The 15258-nt window shown below is 48.8% G+C and overlaps 1 protein-coding gene across 1 annotated transcript in view; it reads left to right on the top strand.

Annotated features, from left to right (window-relative positions):
• Window positions 1–15258, top strand: part of CDYL (chromodomain Y like) — a 143570-nt gene that overhangs the window by 114267 nt on the left and 14045 nt on the right. The gene's annotated exons all lie outside the window — the stretch shown is intronic.

Below are 15258 nucleotides of genomic sequence, written 5' to 3'. Positions count from 1 at the left end.
GAACCCGCGTCCCCTGCATCAGCAGGCGGACTCTCAACCACTGTGCCACTGGGGAAGCCCTACCAGTGTCTTTTATTTCTCCATGTGGATTTAAGTTACTATCTAATGTGTCCTCTCATTTTAGCCTGAAGGACTCTCTTTAGTATTTATTGTAAAGTAAGTCAACTCGCCACCGATTCCCTGGTTTTTTGTTTGTTTGACTTGGGAATGTCTTAATTTCTCCTTCATTGTCAAGGGATACTTACGCTGGATTTAGAAGTTTTGGCTGTAGTCTTTCTTTTAGCACTTTAAATATTTCTTTCCGCTGCCTTCTGACCTCCACGGTTTCTGCTGAGAAATACGCTGTTAATCTTATCAGGGGTCCTGGAACACGACGTGTTGGTTCTCCTTGCTGCTTTCAAGCTTCTCTGTGTCTTAGGCTGTCAGCATTTTGCTTATGATGTGCCTACATGAGGCCTTCTTTACATTTATTTTGTTTGGAGTCCCTTGAGCTTCTTGGATATGAAGATTAATGTTCTCCATCAAATTCTGCAAGTTTTTGGTCATTATTTCTTCCAATATTCTTCTCCCTTTATCTCCTCTCCTTTTGGGACTCCCATACGGTGTGTTGGTGTTCTTAATGGTGGCCCAGAGGTCTCTGAAGTTCTGTTTTGCTTTTTTTCTTCCTTCTCTGTTCCTCAGGCTGGATAATTTCAACTGACTTATCTTCGTGGTTGGTGATCGTTTCTTTCGCCAGTCTACAGCTGCTGAACTGCTGTAGGGAATTTTTCGTTTCAGTTATTACACTTTTCAACTCAGAGACTTCTGTTTCTTTAAGTAGTCTGTTTCTACTGATAGTATTTGGGGAGGCATATTGTTCTCATACGTCTCTTTAGTTCTTTTGACATTATTTCCTTTAATTCTTGAACGTATTTGAAATAGCTGATTAAAGACCGCAGTAAAGTGCATTATTGTCTGGGCCTCCTCAGTGACAGTTTTTGTTTACTACTTTTTCCCCCATGTGTGGGTCATTCCTTCTTGTGTCTTTGCGTATCTTCTGATTTGTTATTGTTATTGAAAATAGGACTTTTTAGAAAAATGTGGCAACTCTAGAAATCAGATTCTTCCCCTCCCCAGGGTTTTTTGTTATTTCTAGCCCTAACATTTGACTTTTCATAGTTTCTGCGTCTTTGCTTAAATGCCCCATCGAGTAATGCAAGTTGTCCACCTTTTCTGTTAGTTCCTTTTACATGTGTCATAGTTATTTTGATGTCCCTATATGATAGTGTCGTTCCTGGGTCACCTCTGAGTCTCATTCCGTTGATCGCCTTGTTTCTTGACAATGAGTTGAATTCTATTTTCTAGATCTTTTCTGTATTTCATAACTTTTGATTGACTGCCAGACATCTTGTATGGAACAGGAGCGTCTAAGAAAAGTAATATGTGTGCCTAGAAATGGGCGTGGTTTTTCTCAGGCAGCTGGTGTCAGAGGTTGAGTCGTGCTTGTCAGCGGTTGAGCTGGCTTTGGCCTTTCCTTTGCTGTGGTTACTGGAAGGTTCTTCTCAGTGCTTGTGCTCTGCCACCAGCTTTCAGCTGCCCCACGCCTGAGTCAGAGAGGACCTCGCTCACACGCTGTTGCCCCTCCCCTAGGAGTAGACTGCTGGTGGTTTTTTAGTCAGCTCTTTTCTAGGCTGGGGTCGTGGGAAGTGGGAAAGATGCAAGGGGAGTGGGGTCAGGGTGTTCTTGTTTGCTGTGCCACCTCCGTCTTGGGCCCCATGTGCCTCAGCCCTGGGGGTGGAGCTTTCTCAGGATTCTTTCTCCTACCCAAGGGGTAAAAAGGGGTTTTCTCCCCACACTCTCCTTCCCTCAGGTCTAAGGGCCCACAGTGTTTGCTGCCCCTCTCCAGAAGCCTGAGAGGTCAGGGCAGGCAGGGCAGTCTCCGTACCTTTCCCCTGGGGGTGGCAGACCCCTTGCTCAGTGCCTGCGTTGCTGTGAGCGAGGCTGTGTCTGCCCTCCCGCTTCGCCTGGGTCTGTCTCACGAATGAGCTTCTGTGCTATCCTGCGAGCTCACGCTCAGCCGTCAGCAGTTCTTGAGAGTTTCAGCTGATGGCTTCTCACTCATTTCTAGAGGCCCTGCCTTCCCCTGCCGCAAATGGCACAGCCCGCACACCCCATCTTTCCACTGAAAGGCTTGTCTTTCCTAGAATTTCAGTGTATTTGGTTGCCAGTTACAACCTCAGGTCTCTGATAAGCTCAAGGAAAGTTGCCACCGTGTAGCTTGTCCAGCTCTTTAACCAACCTTTCAGCCGCGGACAGGTCGTTCTTCGTTCTGAGCTGTTGATCTCTTTTCCGCATTGGCTTTTGTTTATGATAGGACGCAGCGTTTGCACAGTTGGTGCTTGACGGGAGCGGGTTCTGACGTGCTTTCTTAGAGCACGGTCCACAGAGGGCCCCGCCTGTGATGAGCCCAAGCCGGGCCGCACCACCAGCCTCGTGGTCACTGACCTTCCCGGGACGGTCAGCGCCTGCTCAGGTGTAGAAGCGTTTCACTGCAGCACTGAAGCCCGGCAGCTGAACCACTGCATCCAGAGTGGGAAGAGGGCAGATCGACCTTGTAGCTGGGAGACCAGGAAGGGGGTCAGGAGGTGAGAGGTCAAGAAGATGCTACATGGGCTCTGCGTGTGGTGTGTAAGAACACACCTCCCTGTTCCGTGTGCCAGGCCTGGTTCCTCATAGGTCGTGCGTACCTTTCCGTGTCATGGGGCGTAATCACACCGTCCTTAATTACAGCAAACTCCCTACTTCTTTTTGAAGAACTTCCATTTGGTCAAATTCTAATGGATATCTGTGATTACTTTCCTAAGATTAATTCCTAGATTTGGATTCATCAGAGGTTTTAATGTTTTTGATACAAGTTGTCAGACTGCCTTGCAGAAAGCATGTTACCACTTTGCTCTCGAGAGGACATGCTTTGTGTGGGCCTGATGTTAGGGGTTTTGCTATTTTGGAAGTTAGTCTCATGTGTTTCTCTTAATATTAGAATGCTTAACTTGATTGCTTCAAATTTCCAATGTATGGACATTAATTTTAAATTCTGTTGAGAAAATAGAACCATAAACATGTTTGGAGTAACTGCCTTTTTAGCACAAACTGTGTACTTTACTCTTCTCTGAGGAGGTGATTCTTCACACCAGATTTTTTGAACTTTAAAGCTATTCTATGTTCCTGTGAGTAAATTTCCTTTAAGTAGTCATGAGATAAAGAAATCTTGACCAAAAAGAACTAAACGTAATTCTTTTTTTTTTTTTTTTTTGCGGTACGCGGGCCCCTCGCCGCTGTGGCCTCTCCTGTTGCGAGCACAGGCTCCAGACGCACAGGCTCAGTGGCCATGGCTCACGGGCCCAGCCGCTCCGCGGCATGTGGGATCTTCCCGGACCAGGGCATGAACCCACGTCCCCTGCATCGGCAGGCGAACTCTTAACCACTGCGCCACCAGGGAAGCCCCTAAACGTAATTCTGAGTGAGCATCACAAATACTTAGAACAGTTCCTGGAAGTTCACTCTGGGTTAAATTTTGACCTTGTTCTCATGGTCTGAAAACTAACTGAAAGTCCAATTAAAGCGTGTCTGGAAGGGCGGATGACGAGCTCTAGGTGGCCGTCTCTTTTCCCCAGGCCAGCCTCTGCTCCTGCCGCCAGTCTGACCTCACCTTCCTCTGGGTGCTTCATTCTAGGCCAGCGGCTGAGCTCTGAGGACAGAGGCGCCTCTCAAGTCCTCACAGCCTCTTTCCTTTTAAAATAAAATCATTTATTCTCATTTTCTTATGGCGCTTCCTAAATGCAAGGAAGCTTGGTGTTTCTCCGTCTGCTGGGTGAGCTGTCTGGATGGACGTCCAGCCCCACATCTGCACCAGGCTGGTCTGGGGGCTGATAAGGGGCCAGTGAGTGCCCCCCACCCCTCCCCACTGAGCACCTCTGCTTCGATCAGCTTTGCGTTATAGGCTCCATGTTAGATTTTGTTTAGGTGGGGAAAAATCCGTGTGTGGGGAAATGTTAGGAAAGCCGTCGCTTTTATGCACTTGGGGGACCCCGCTGAGTTTGCAGTCTGTTCTGTGTGCGTTGTCCTTTGCCTTTATTGCTTTTTGTTGCTTCTGGTTTGGGGAGGCTGAGTGTCTGTGTGTGGGGGTCTCTTGGTCTTTCAAAGACCCTCAGGGAGTAACTTCTCTTGCGTCTTAGAAGTAGCAGGTTGTCGTCTTAAGCGGTAAGTTTGTTTTTTTTATTTAGAATCTTCTTTTACTGGGGTTTCCAGCCTTGCTCTGGCCTCCAGAAAGCCAGAACTAAGTCTGTGTTCCGCTTTTAGTGACCGGCCACAGGACCTCCTTATTCCTGCGGTGCTGTCACCTCGGCTTCATCTTGTTGAGGGCGAACGGTGTGCTTCCAGCAGACCTTGCCTTCGTGGCTCTAGTGGTGTCTCCTGCCAGTCAGGGTCTAGAACATACACTGGTATGGAACTACGAACCTAGAGAGTCATGACAGCATTTGAGAACGCAGTTAGAATGAACACAGGTGCTCTTCCGGTTTAAGCTATTGCTTATTTAGAGATGGGGTGAGGCGTGGAAAGGAGGGCTGCTTTACGGTGACGGTTCACAAGAAGAGGTTAAGAGGACTCCTCTGCGGTACTCTGACGTTTGAATACGTAAGACACTGACTATGCTGGGAGCACGTGGAAAAGATTAAAAGTATAGACGACAGGTTTTCATCCCTGGCCTGTTGCTGTTGACATTGCAGGTGGAAGACCGAAGAAGACCTCACTGTGAATATCAGCAAACACCCTGAGCTTACCCTTACTCTGGGTGATAATGTGCGTCCCAAGAAGGGGTTTGAAGTCTTGCGCTCTGCGAGGCGCCCCTGCACCAGCGCTAGGAAATTAGCACTTGACTATGCTAAACACAAAAATATGGACTGTGAATTAATTGTATTTGGAGTAGAAGTTTGGTTGTACTCTACATGTATCTAACCACGAGCGTGTCTTCCTGTAATATGTAGGACTTGAAATTAATGGGCATGCACTGTTAAAATGAAATGGGGAAATCAGCTTGTAATTGATTAGTTCTCTTACTAAAGCAATAGTTGCAAAAACTGGTTGGTTCTAAAAGTCAAAATAAGCATTATAAAGAAAAGTGTTGCGGGACTTCCCTGGTGGTGCAGTGGTTAAGAATCTGTCTGCCAGTGCAGGGGATTGGGTTTGTTCCCCGGTCCGGGAAGATCCCACATGACGCGGAGCATCTAACCCCATGCACCACAACTACTGAGCCTGCGCACCACAACTGCTGAAGCCCATGCACCTTAGAGCCCACGAGCCACAGCTACTGAGCCCATGTGCTACAACTACTGAAGCCTGCGTGCCTAGAGCCTGTGCTCTGCAACAAGAGAAGCCACCACAATGAGAAGCCCGCATGCTACAACGAAGAGTAGCCCCCGCTTGCCGCAACTAGAGAAAGCCTGTGTGTAGCAACGGAGACTCAACACAGCCAAAAAAATAACCAAACAACTTAATTAATTGAATAAAATTACTTTTAAAAAGAAAAATGTTGAGAGAATTCAGTCCTGTGTCAAATAAGGTAGAATCGTTTTTGCGGGAAATAAAATTTTTGTAGATATGATGAATAAGATTTCACTGCTGAGGAATCATACCATGTAGGTAGTTATTGTTATCCTTCTTATATATATATTTTTTTGTTAATCCTTCTTCTCAGCACTAAAGAGGAATGTGGGTCTGATCATTTTCTCTTCCTTTTTTTTGTACTTAAAGTGACATAGTATAAAGGTTTTTGCTAGGTTTTTTCTCTCCAATATTTGACGTAGTTTCAAGGCTGTTAGTGAGGAAATAAAATGCACTACATTTAAAGCATCACCTGTCTTGTTAGATTTACTTTGGGAACTTATCCTGATATGCTTATTTAGAATGATAGGATTTATATTGCTAGTAATTTTTCATTTTTTATTTTAGTTTGTCATAAGTAAAACTAAACTTAATAGCTTGAACTTGCATCTATAACTAAAGCTTGAATCACACTTGAAAGTTTTCCATTAACCTCTTCAAAGAATGCACTTCACTTGTAAGGGTTTCCGTTTCCTCCGTGTTCCTAACTTTGATTCTGAATTGTTGGTGCCAGTAGCTTTGCAACTGCTTTACTGCCATTTCTGTTGAACTCAGTAAAGATGACGCTTAAATTTCCTTTAGTCTACTGAGGACTCCTGTGCTTTTCTGGATCTAGGAATCCAAATCCCCTTAGGGATTAGTGCTTCCTGAGGAGCCCAGCTCAACTCGCAGTGAAGATTGGAGCTGACAGAGGGAGGGCTCTTCTATACATGACGGGGCTGTGGAGGAATGACCTTTGTACCAGGAAACTTCAAAACACAGGCAGGGACTCTCAGTGGTTTCTGGTTGTGCCTTGAACTGACTGTAGACGTTTGCATAGTTTATGGTGACATTGCTAATTGGAGTGTTTTTATTCCAAAGAACAAAAATCTTCAAGCTCCTTGTACTCTCCTCCTGTCAAAATGTCATCAGGAAACTCTCTGAGTAAAAGCAAGGCTAGGGAATTCCCTGGCGGTCCAGTGGTTGGGACTCTGCGCTGCTTCCACTGCAGGGGGCACGAGTTCCATCCCGGGTCAGGGAAATAGGATCCCGCATGCCGTGAGACACAGCCCCCCCACCCAAAAAAAAAAAAAGGCTAGTTCTCAGGACGGAAGGCACAGGCGTGGGGAGGCCTGGCTCCTGATGTTGGGGAAGCGTGTGGCCTCACGTGTATCTTCAAGCTGCAAGACTGGCCAGGAGAAAGTGATTCCCAGCAATAAAAAGAGAAACAAATAATGTGTTTGATGAAGATTTTATCTCTAGACTAAGAGCCTCGGAATCAGCTACAAATCCTTGTGCGATTCGTCTTGATTGTATTAACTCATCCAACATTTGTCTCCTCTGCTTCCGTATCCCAGGAAAACCAAAGAAATTTAGCAAGAAAATGGAAGTAATCACAGTCCAGGCCATGGTTCAGATCTTCTCCAAGAGTTTGATTATAATTTCTAACTAAACACATTCTAGCTAATTTGGGAAAATACTAAATATAACTTCAAAAAATTAAACATAGAATTACCATATGATCCCTTTCTATATCAACAGATACAGACTTGTATATGTACAGATTTGTATAGAATCCATAGAATTACCAATTCCACTTCTAGGTATATATCCAAAGAATTGAAAGTAGGGACTCAGGTATTTGTACGCTCGTATGAATACGAATGTCCATACAGCATTATTCACAACACCCAAAAGGCGGAAACAACCCAAATGTCCATTGGGGAATGAATGGATAAACAAAAGTGGTGTTTTTAAAAAAAAATACTGGAATGGGATATTATTCACCTTTAGAAAAGAATGACGTTCTTACACAGGCTACATACAACATGGATGAACCTCAGAGGCATCGCGCTCAATGAACTAAACCAGACACAGAAGGACAGATGTCATATGATTCTACTTATATGAGGTCGCTAGAGCCATCAAACTCACGGACACAGAAAGTAGAAGGGTGGTTGCCAGGCGAGTGAGGAGTTAGTGTTTCACGGGGTCGGCGTTGCAGGTCGGAAGGTGGAAGCTCTGTGGATGGATGTGGCGATGTTTGCACAGCAGTGTGGGTGTGCTTAACGCCACTGAACTGGACACTTAGAAGTGGTTAAAATGGCAGGTTTTATGTGTTTTTACCATAATAAAAATTATGTTCCCAGTTCTGTTTGCTAATATTTTATTTAGGACTTTTTGTTCCCCCCGCAAAATACATGCGTGTGTGTGTGAAGCAAAGCTAAGCTGAAGCTGTTTCGGGGGTACTAGACTGCCCCTTCCCCATGCCTGGCCTGGTGGCAGGAGTTACGAGGTGACAGATAGCTCTGTGGTTTGTTTTCATAGGACAGGCAGGTGGGGGAGGGGAGTTGCAAGCGGCCCCCTGGCCTGATGGTTGGGAGCTCCATGACCCCAGGAGGGCAGCTGAGCTCTGGACCTCGGCTTTCATCTTGTGGAACAGATTCAGTGAGATGCCAGGACCCCGAGTGCCGATGCGCCTGTGGTGTCCATTGTCCTGCCTCGGCCTCCGCATCCCAACCTCTGATCGCCTCCTCAGAAACTAGTATGATGGCTCGCTGGCACCTACCCCCTTGCTTTTGGGGAAGAATAAGGGAAAAAGTGAGGAAGGGTTGTCATTGAATGGGAAGCCCTTCTGAGGGGAGGTGTGGAAATCTTCAGGATGTGCAAGTATTTACTCTCCTTAATGATATTAACTGCAAACAGTTACAAAATTATAAACACAACCATTGGGCTACTTAGCTGTGAACGTGTGGGCCTGTCTCCGCTAATGTAATGCAGCTCTTAACAAGGTCAGCGGTGTGATCTCATCCGTCTCAACTTCCAGACTCCCTGCAGGTTCCCAGACCTTGAGCCTTTGCTGTCTCCTTTTTTTTCCCGCCCCCCCCCCAAATATTTATTTATTTGGCCGCGCCGGGTCTCAGTTGTGGCATGCGGGCTCCTTAGTTGTGGCATGCATGTGGGATCTAGTTCCCCGACCAGGGATCGAACCCCAGTCCCCTGCATTGGGAGCACGGAGTCTTAACCACTGCGCCACCAGGGAAGTCCCTGCTGTCTCCTTTGATTCACTCGCTAAATTTGTTAATGGAGAAAAGCAGTCGTGTTGACTGTCTTTGAATATTTCGAGTTTCTCTGCATTTCTGATACCCTAATTGACTGTTCCAGCATCTCCCTGTCATCTCTCCGGTGTTCGTCACTTCTTGTATCACGTATTCTTTCTCTTCTTTTCATTTCCTTATTTGTCTGTTTCAGTCATTTGGACTTTAAGGACCCTCTTCTGCTTGGGAGGAACTGCTCCTGCTGACCGGGTCTTGGTCCTCTGACCTAAGCTTTTCCCTCTGGGAATCCTGAGCTTCCTGTTCAGACAGCAGTTGTGCCGCATGTGTCAGCGCGCAACAGGGTCACGTGGGCGGGGCCCTGCTCCCCTCCCAGAAACCCCAGGTGGCTGGGAATGTGGCCCCAGGAGCATTTGTTCTTAAGCTGCTCAGTGATGCTGTTGTGAGTCGGGTTGAGAATCTGTGGACGGCAGAACATTGCCCTTCTCGTGTCAGATATTACACTACTGTATACCTCTTGGTTCATAATCTTTGGTTTAATTGGGGGGCTGATCTTATATAGGTTTTAGGAAATTATAATTAATTAGCTAAACTTTATTTAAAATTGCATAATCTCATTAATTGCCACTTTTATCTCAAAATGTTATTTTTCTTTTTAAGTCTCCTCATTGCTTTTTCATACTTAATATTCCTAGATTGGTTCCCTCTGGAAACTTAGTTATTTAACAGAATAATTTCAAATGAAGAAATCATAGCTTGTGTCCTTTTTTCGGTCAGTTTTCAGAAGGCTTCCTAATTCTAGGTACTCTTAGATTTGTTAACTATTTTCCATTCCTCTGCCTTCAATATATTTCTAGCATTCACGAGCTGTTTCGTGGTGTCAAGGAATTCTGTGTGTGCTTCATGCACTAAAATGGCTTTTATACACCCTCCATCCTTAGGCATTCTTTTGCTCTTTAAAGAATGAGTTGTTCGCAGTATGTTTTCCCCAGTGCAGATTCTGTGCCAGTGGCTACTCGGTACAAAGTTGTGGAGCGCCCTGCGCCTGGCCCTGGCTCAGTGAGGCTCCAGCTTATCTTAGGAAGCTGGGATGCAGGTGGTCCTGCCTGGATCCTGGAGCAGATGGTGGTACCTGATTGATTCCCAAGAGGGGATGTCAGAGACATGAAAGAGACCCAACTATGGAAAATCTTGGTTATTCACCTGATGCATTTTTATTTAAGTTGGGGGGTTGTTGTTGTTTTTGGTTCTTGTTTTGTAGGGAAAATACTTTAATGAAAGGTTTGAGGAGAGCTCTTGTGGTTGTGGCCTTGGTCACAGCCAGTGTGTTGTCAAAACTAGAAGGCAGAGAAGCAGTGAGGCTGATGGAGGTCAAGCTAGAGGTGAAAGACTGGAAAGCAGGCGGATGGAGAAAGCAGGGCAGGGGGAGGGGCCAGGGACCGGACGTGACGTGAGCGTGCAGGGCAGTGATCACGGGTCTGTCCCTTCCCGCTCCCACTCCACAGGTCTCCAGCCAAGAGTCAGGACAGTGACCCGGCAGCCTGCTCTCCCCTCCAGCCACCCACCTCCCAGGGTGGCACCAGCCAGCGAGGGACACCCTGCTGATGCTGCTGAGAAAGCAGGAGGCATGCTGACCGGGTGGCGAGGACTCGAATCTCAGGCTTATTTATTGGGTCAGGTGTATCCCAAGTGTCAGAGGCAGTGCTGGGCGCCCTCCTGCTCTGGGGAGTCACCTCTTACAGCCCAAGGTGGCGGGCGTCCAGAGGGCTCAGCGGGGGTGAAGGGGGGGACCAAGTCCGGGTTGGGGCCCAGAGGCACAGCCCACGCTTTCTCACAGTGGGTGCTGCGTGCACAGGTGCTCAGATCGTTCCTGATGTATCAGTCGTGTTGGAGCAAAGCATTATAGGAGCACCGATGATATGTTAATGTCTCTTATGGAGACAGCCAAGAGTGAGCCTATAAACTTTAAATCCAGAGATCCCCGTGGACGGGGAAGTGTAATTGAAGGAGTTGCAGCAGGGACTTTTATAATGATTTACAGAGGAGTCATTGAATGTGTTATGGAAACAAGGGATGCTAATGTTTAAAGCCTACCTTTAGTTCCACGTTCATTTGAAGAATTTTCTGTTAATGAATTCAGTTTGCAGGTTATATAATCTGAATAAAATGGTAGGCTTTTATATCATTAAATAGGATTAGGTTCCGTGAGTGTGGATGACAACATTTTGAAATGTTAGACTCCATAAAGGGGGGCGGATAATTCTGTAGACACTGTAGTGCTTGCTCTCTAACTTCAGACTAAAGAAGGTAATGGCCATGAACATCCAGGAGGCACAGGTCCTTTTCTTCTTCCAGCCTCCTGGGCCTCCTCACCTTTCAGTCTGCGTTCCCAGGTCAGCATTTCCCCGCAGCATGGAAGTCACCTCCAGGCAGGAGGCCCAGTGGGTCATTGGGCTCACCTGCACCCTTCATGCTGGCAACACGGTCGTGCCCTGCCTGTTGTCTGGTGTCTGAAATGGTCATGTGGTGGTTTGTTCTGTTCTCTGGGTCTCACTGGCCAATGAGGAAATCCAGACACCGTTTCTCTATCACGATTGGAAGCACATTTCACGTTAGAGACATGCTTTTTGAAGCAGTGAATTTTTAAATTTTGTTTATTTGGTTGCACCAGGTCTTAGTTGAGGCTCACAGGCTCCTTAGTTGCAGCATGCAAACTCTTAGTGGCGGCATGCATGTGGGATCTAGTTCCCTGACCGGGGATCGAACCCAGTCCCCCTGCATTGGGAGCACACAGTCTTAACCACTGCGCCACCAGGGAAGTCCCCTGAAGCCGTGAATTTTAACAGGTCAGCAGTACATGTTTGAGGGTATCTTTTTTTTTTTTTTGGCTGCGTTGGGTCTTCGTTGCTGCGCCCGGGCTTTCTCTAGTTGTGGCGAGCAGGGGCTACTCTTCCTTGCGGTGCGCGATCTTCTCATTGTGGTGGCTTCCCTTGTTGCGGAGCACGGGCTCTAGGCACGCGGGCTTCAGTAGTTGTGGCTTGCGGGCTCTAGAGCACAGGCTCAGTAGGTGTGGCGCACGGGCTTAGTTGCTCCACAGAATGTGGGACCTTCCCGGACCAGGGCTTGAACCCGTGTCCGCCTGCATTGGCAGGCGATTCTTAACTACTGCACCACCAGGGAGGCCCCTGAGAGTATCTTTTTTGCTCTTAGAATGTTTTAAAAGAAAACCGTTTTTCAGAGAGACGCTGAGTGAGTTTTTCCTAGCTGGATTTCATGCCGGTTCCTTGGAACTTTTGCCTCCTGTGTTTCCCTCAGAGCCTGGGTCACACTGCGTGTCGCACGATGGTTTCCATCGTGGAGGACGTCTTTTCCTGAATCTCAGTGTTTGCCTTTTAGTTGAGTCCTTAGCAGTGGCTTCTGCTCTGAAGTGTGGCACTGCTGCCCCCGATTGTCACGAGGCTGGGTGGGCTGTAGGCCTCCTCCTCTGGGTGCAGGGGGCTGGGCTGAAGGGGCGTTGGGGTCCCCTCCCCTCATCTGCTTGGTCAGTGGCGACCGCGAGTTCCAAGCACCGGGGCTGCGGCAGTGAATGAGACAGACGGGGAGCTTGGTGACGTCCAGCCACAGAGCATAAGTAAAAGTCGGGTGAGACAGGATGAGCTGGGTGAGGAACGCTGCGAGGGAGACAGACTGGGCCGCGTGGGTGCTGCCGGGAGGGCCGCACGCGTGGGGACCGAGGCTTCCTGAGGAGCTGCCGCTCAGATGAGCAGAAACAAGCAGCCGTCTGGAGCTCTAGGGCCAGAACGTTCTGGGCAGAGGGAACGGCGAGTCCAGAGGCCCTGGGGGAGCACAGACCTGAACGGGGGGGGGGGGGACGCACGTCACGAGGGGCGTGGCCCAGCGCTGGCGCCTGCGAGTCTGAGGGCAGTCCTGCCGTGAGCACTTCTCCACCTGAACAGGGTCCTGCAGGTGGGTAACAGAGGGTCCCGGGGCTCATATTGGGGTTGGGGGTTGAGCCACTGGCAAGATCACAGGCTCTGCGATCAGCAGAGCCCGCGAGGGCACCGAGAGCCAGCAGAGCTCTAACAGGGACATGAAGGCCCCCAGTGCTGGTCGGCATGAGGCAACAGAAATCCACGGCTACGTTTGCAGAACCACGGAGAGCTCCGGGGCATGCGCTGCCTCCAGTACGCGGAGGCGCTTCCAGAGCTCACCTATCGAGGCTACATGGACCCATAGCCTAGAGACCCTCTGCCTTTGTGGAAGGGAGCCACCGGGGAAACTCCTGGAGCGCTGACCAGTGTGTGGCTTTGGAGCAGGTCGGGGTGGAAGGGCTGATCCGAAGCCAGCGGCTTCGCCCTGGTGGGCGGCGGGCACCCAGCACGCAGAGGGCTTCCCCGTATCACCGGGGTCATTCCTGCTGCTTTGACACAGCACCTATCAACTCACTCAGGGTTGGTAACACCAAGATCCAGACACACCAGCAAGTGCCTCCCCGAGAACCTGCTCCTCCGGGACGTGCCGGAGCCCCAGCCGGGCCGCCCGTGACCCTGCATCGCCCTCCCCCTTCACCCGGGGCGGGTGGCCTCCCTGCCTGCCTCTGCGTGGGCTTATTTCTGATGGGACCTCTTTTTAGGCAGGGGAATCATTGTCAGTCCCGTGAATACCGGTCCCGCTCAGCTGCAGTTGTTCTGGGGTCCTTACCACCGCATTTTAACAGATTCTTGGTTTGAACATGTTTTTTGCATGTGACAGTTTTTGTCTGTCGTACATTGAATTCTCCGTTCTGGCTTCTGCCCTCCAGTGAGACAACTTCCTGGGTTTAAGAGGGGCCCCTCATGCCCCCCCCCCCCGCCCCACGACCTCTCCATTCCCCTCCTTCTCTCTGTGGCACACGCCACTGTTGACACAGCCTCATCGCGTGGCACCGCTCCCTACCCTTGGGCAGCCCCCTGGCCCTGCTCGTGACCCCCCCCCCCGGCACCCAGGCAGGCTCGCGGCTCCCCCTCTCCTTCACTGCTTCTACTTCTCAGCTCAGCTGTCGTTTCTGGACACCCACTCCGCTTACCACAGGCCCCGCTTCGGGGCTCTGGAGCCTCTTCACTCTTCACTTCAGCAGTGACTGGAGAAAACCACATTTCCCTGTGGCACTCCCCTGCAGATGCCCCGTCTCCTGGGCACCAGGCTCAGTGGCTTAGCCTCATCCATGGCCCGTTCCTCCCTGCACCCGAGAAGTAAGTTCGCGTAGACTCCAGCACAGGGCAGATGGGTGGAGGAACGATGGGCAGAGGGAGAAGTGGGGGCAGCAGGGACAACCCAAGCGGGGCTGTGACGGGCCTGAGAAGAGAGAGCAGTGCTGGGAAGAGCAGCTCAGAGCGCAGAGGGTGGAAGAGGTTGGAGAACGTCTGTAAACACAGACGGGAGGGTGGGGGGACCTGGTAGAGGAGAGGCTGGAGGTTAAAAGAAACAGAAAGGATCCTTGCTGGCTTTCTCAGAAAGATTCAGCAGTGCCCTGTCTCACTGGTAACAGCTTATCAAATGCTCTTTCCGTTACAGATCCTTTAGAAACTTATCCTACAGGTTGGCCAGCACATTGGAAGGGACAACACAAGCCAAGGTTACGCGTTGCAGCATCATTTGTAGTATCAAAAATTGCTGGTAAAATGCATTACAGAAATCCACAACGCTGTGTCTAATGTGCCGCCATCTGTGTTTGTTAAAGGCGGGTGAGAGAGAAGCATTTAAATTCATATTTGCTGATAAACACATAGGGCACTCTGTAAGACACCTGGAAACCAGACACAGTGGCTATGGAGGGCAGGGGGTCGTGGGCTGATGGGGGAGGCCTTGTACCATGTACCTTTCTATAGTCTCAGAGTCTTGTACCATTTATGTATTAGAACCTCTCCCAGATTTTCCCAAAAATGAATTTATTTTCAGTTCTAAAAATCTCTGAAGTAGTTCTACTAACTGAATGAAAGTCAACCTGTTTAACCAGGGAGATGATCTGACTTCTCTAAACATCCATTCCCAAGTCTTCTCCAGCGGCTCCAGCTTATCTTCTTTCACTTTGCAGGAAGGATTTCTGACTCGTAATTCATGCAGGAAGGATTTCTGACTCGTAATTCATCCAGCTCTTCTCCTCAGAGAACTTCTCTCCTTGCTCATTTTATTAGTAAAGCCTGATCCAGTTCCTTGCATTTCTTTCCCTTTCTTCCTCCACCCAAAGGCTCTATACGTTCATTACCAGGTTAGATAATATTTAGACAGTTCACACCAATAGGAGCATAATTATTTGCCTTAACACTTGAACCCTTAGCCTGACATTTCCTGGTAACTCTAAGAAAGTATCAAACCCTTGACTTTATCGTAGTAAGAAACACCAAGTTCGGAAGGCTGTGTCTTTAAGGCTGAGTGAAGCACAGCCAGGCTGACACAGAGCAGCCGACAGAGGAAGGAGAATCAGCGGGACTAACTTTTGGTGGCAGGAGAGAGCGCCGTCTCCAGCCATTGAAAAGGCTGTTTGAAAATGTAGTAGAACTGGGACCAGGGGACAGAGTGGCCCGAGGGTGTGGCGGACCCGCAG

This window comes from Neophocaena asiaeorientalis, unplaced genomic scaffold (genome assembly GCF_003031525.2).
Source record: "Neophocaena asiaeorientalis asiaeorientalis breed wild unplaced genomic scaffold, Neophocaena_asiaeorientalis_V1.1 scaffold307, whole genome shotgun sequence".
NCBI classification, from domain to species: domain Eukaryota; kingdom Metazoa; phylum Chordata; class Mammalia; order Artiodactyla; family Phocoenidae; genus Neophocaena; species Neophocaena asiaeorientalis.
Note: the sequence above shows the minus strand (reverse complement) of the source record. Positions and strands in the feature narration are given on the sequence as shown.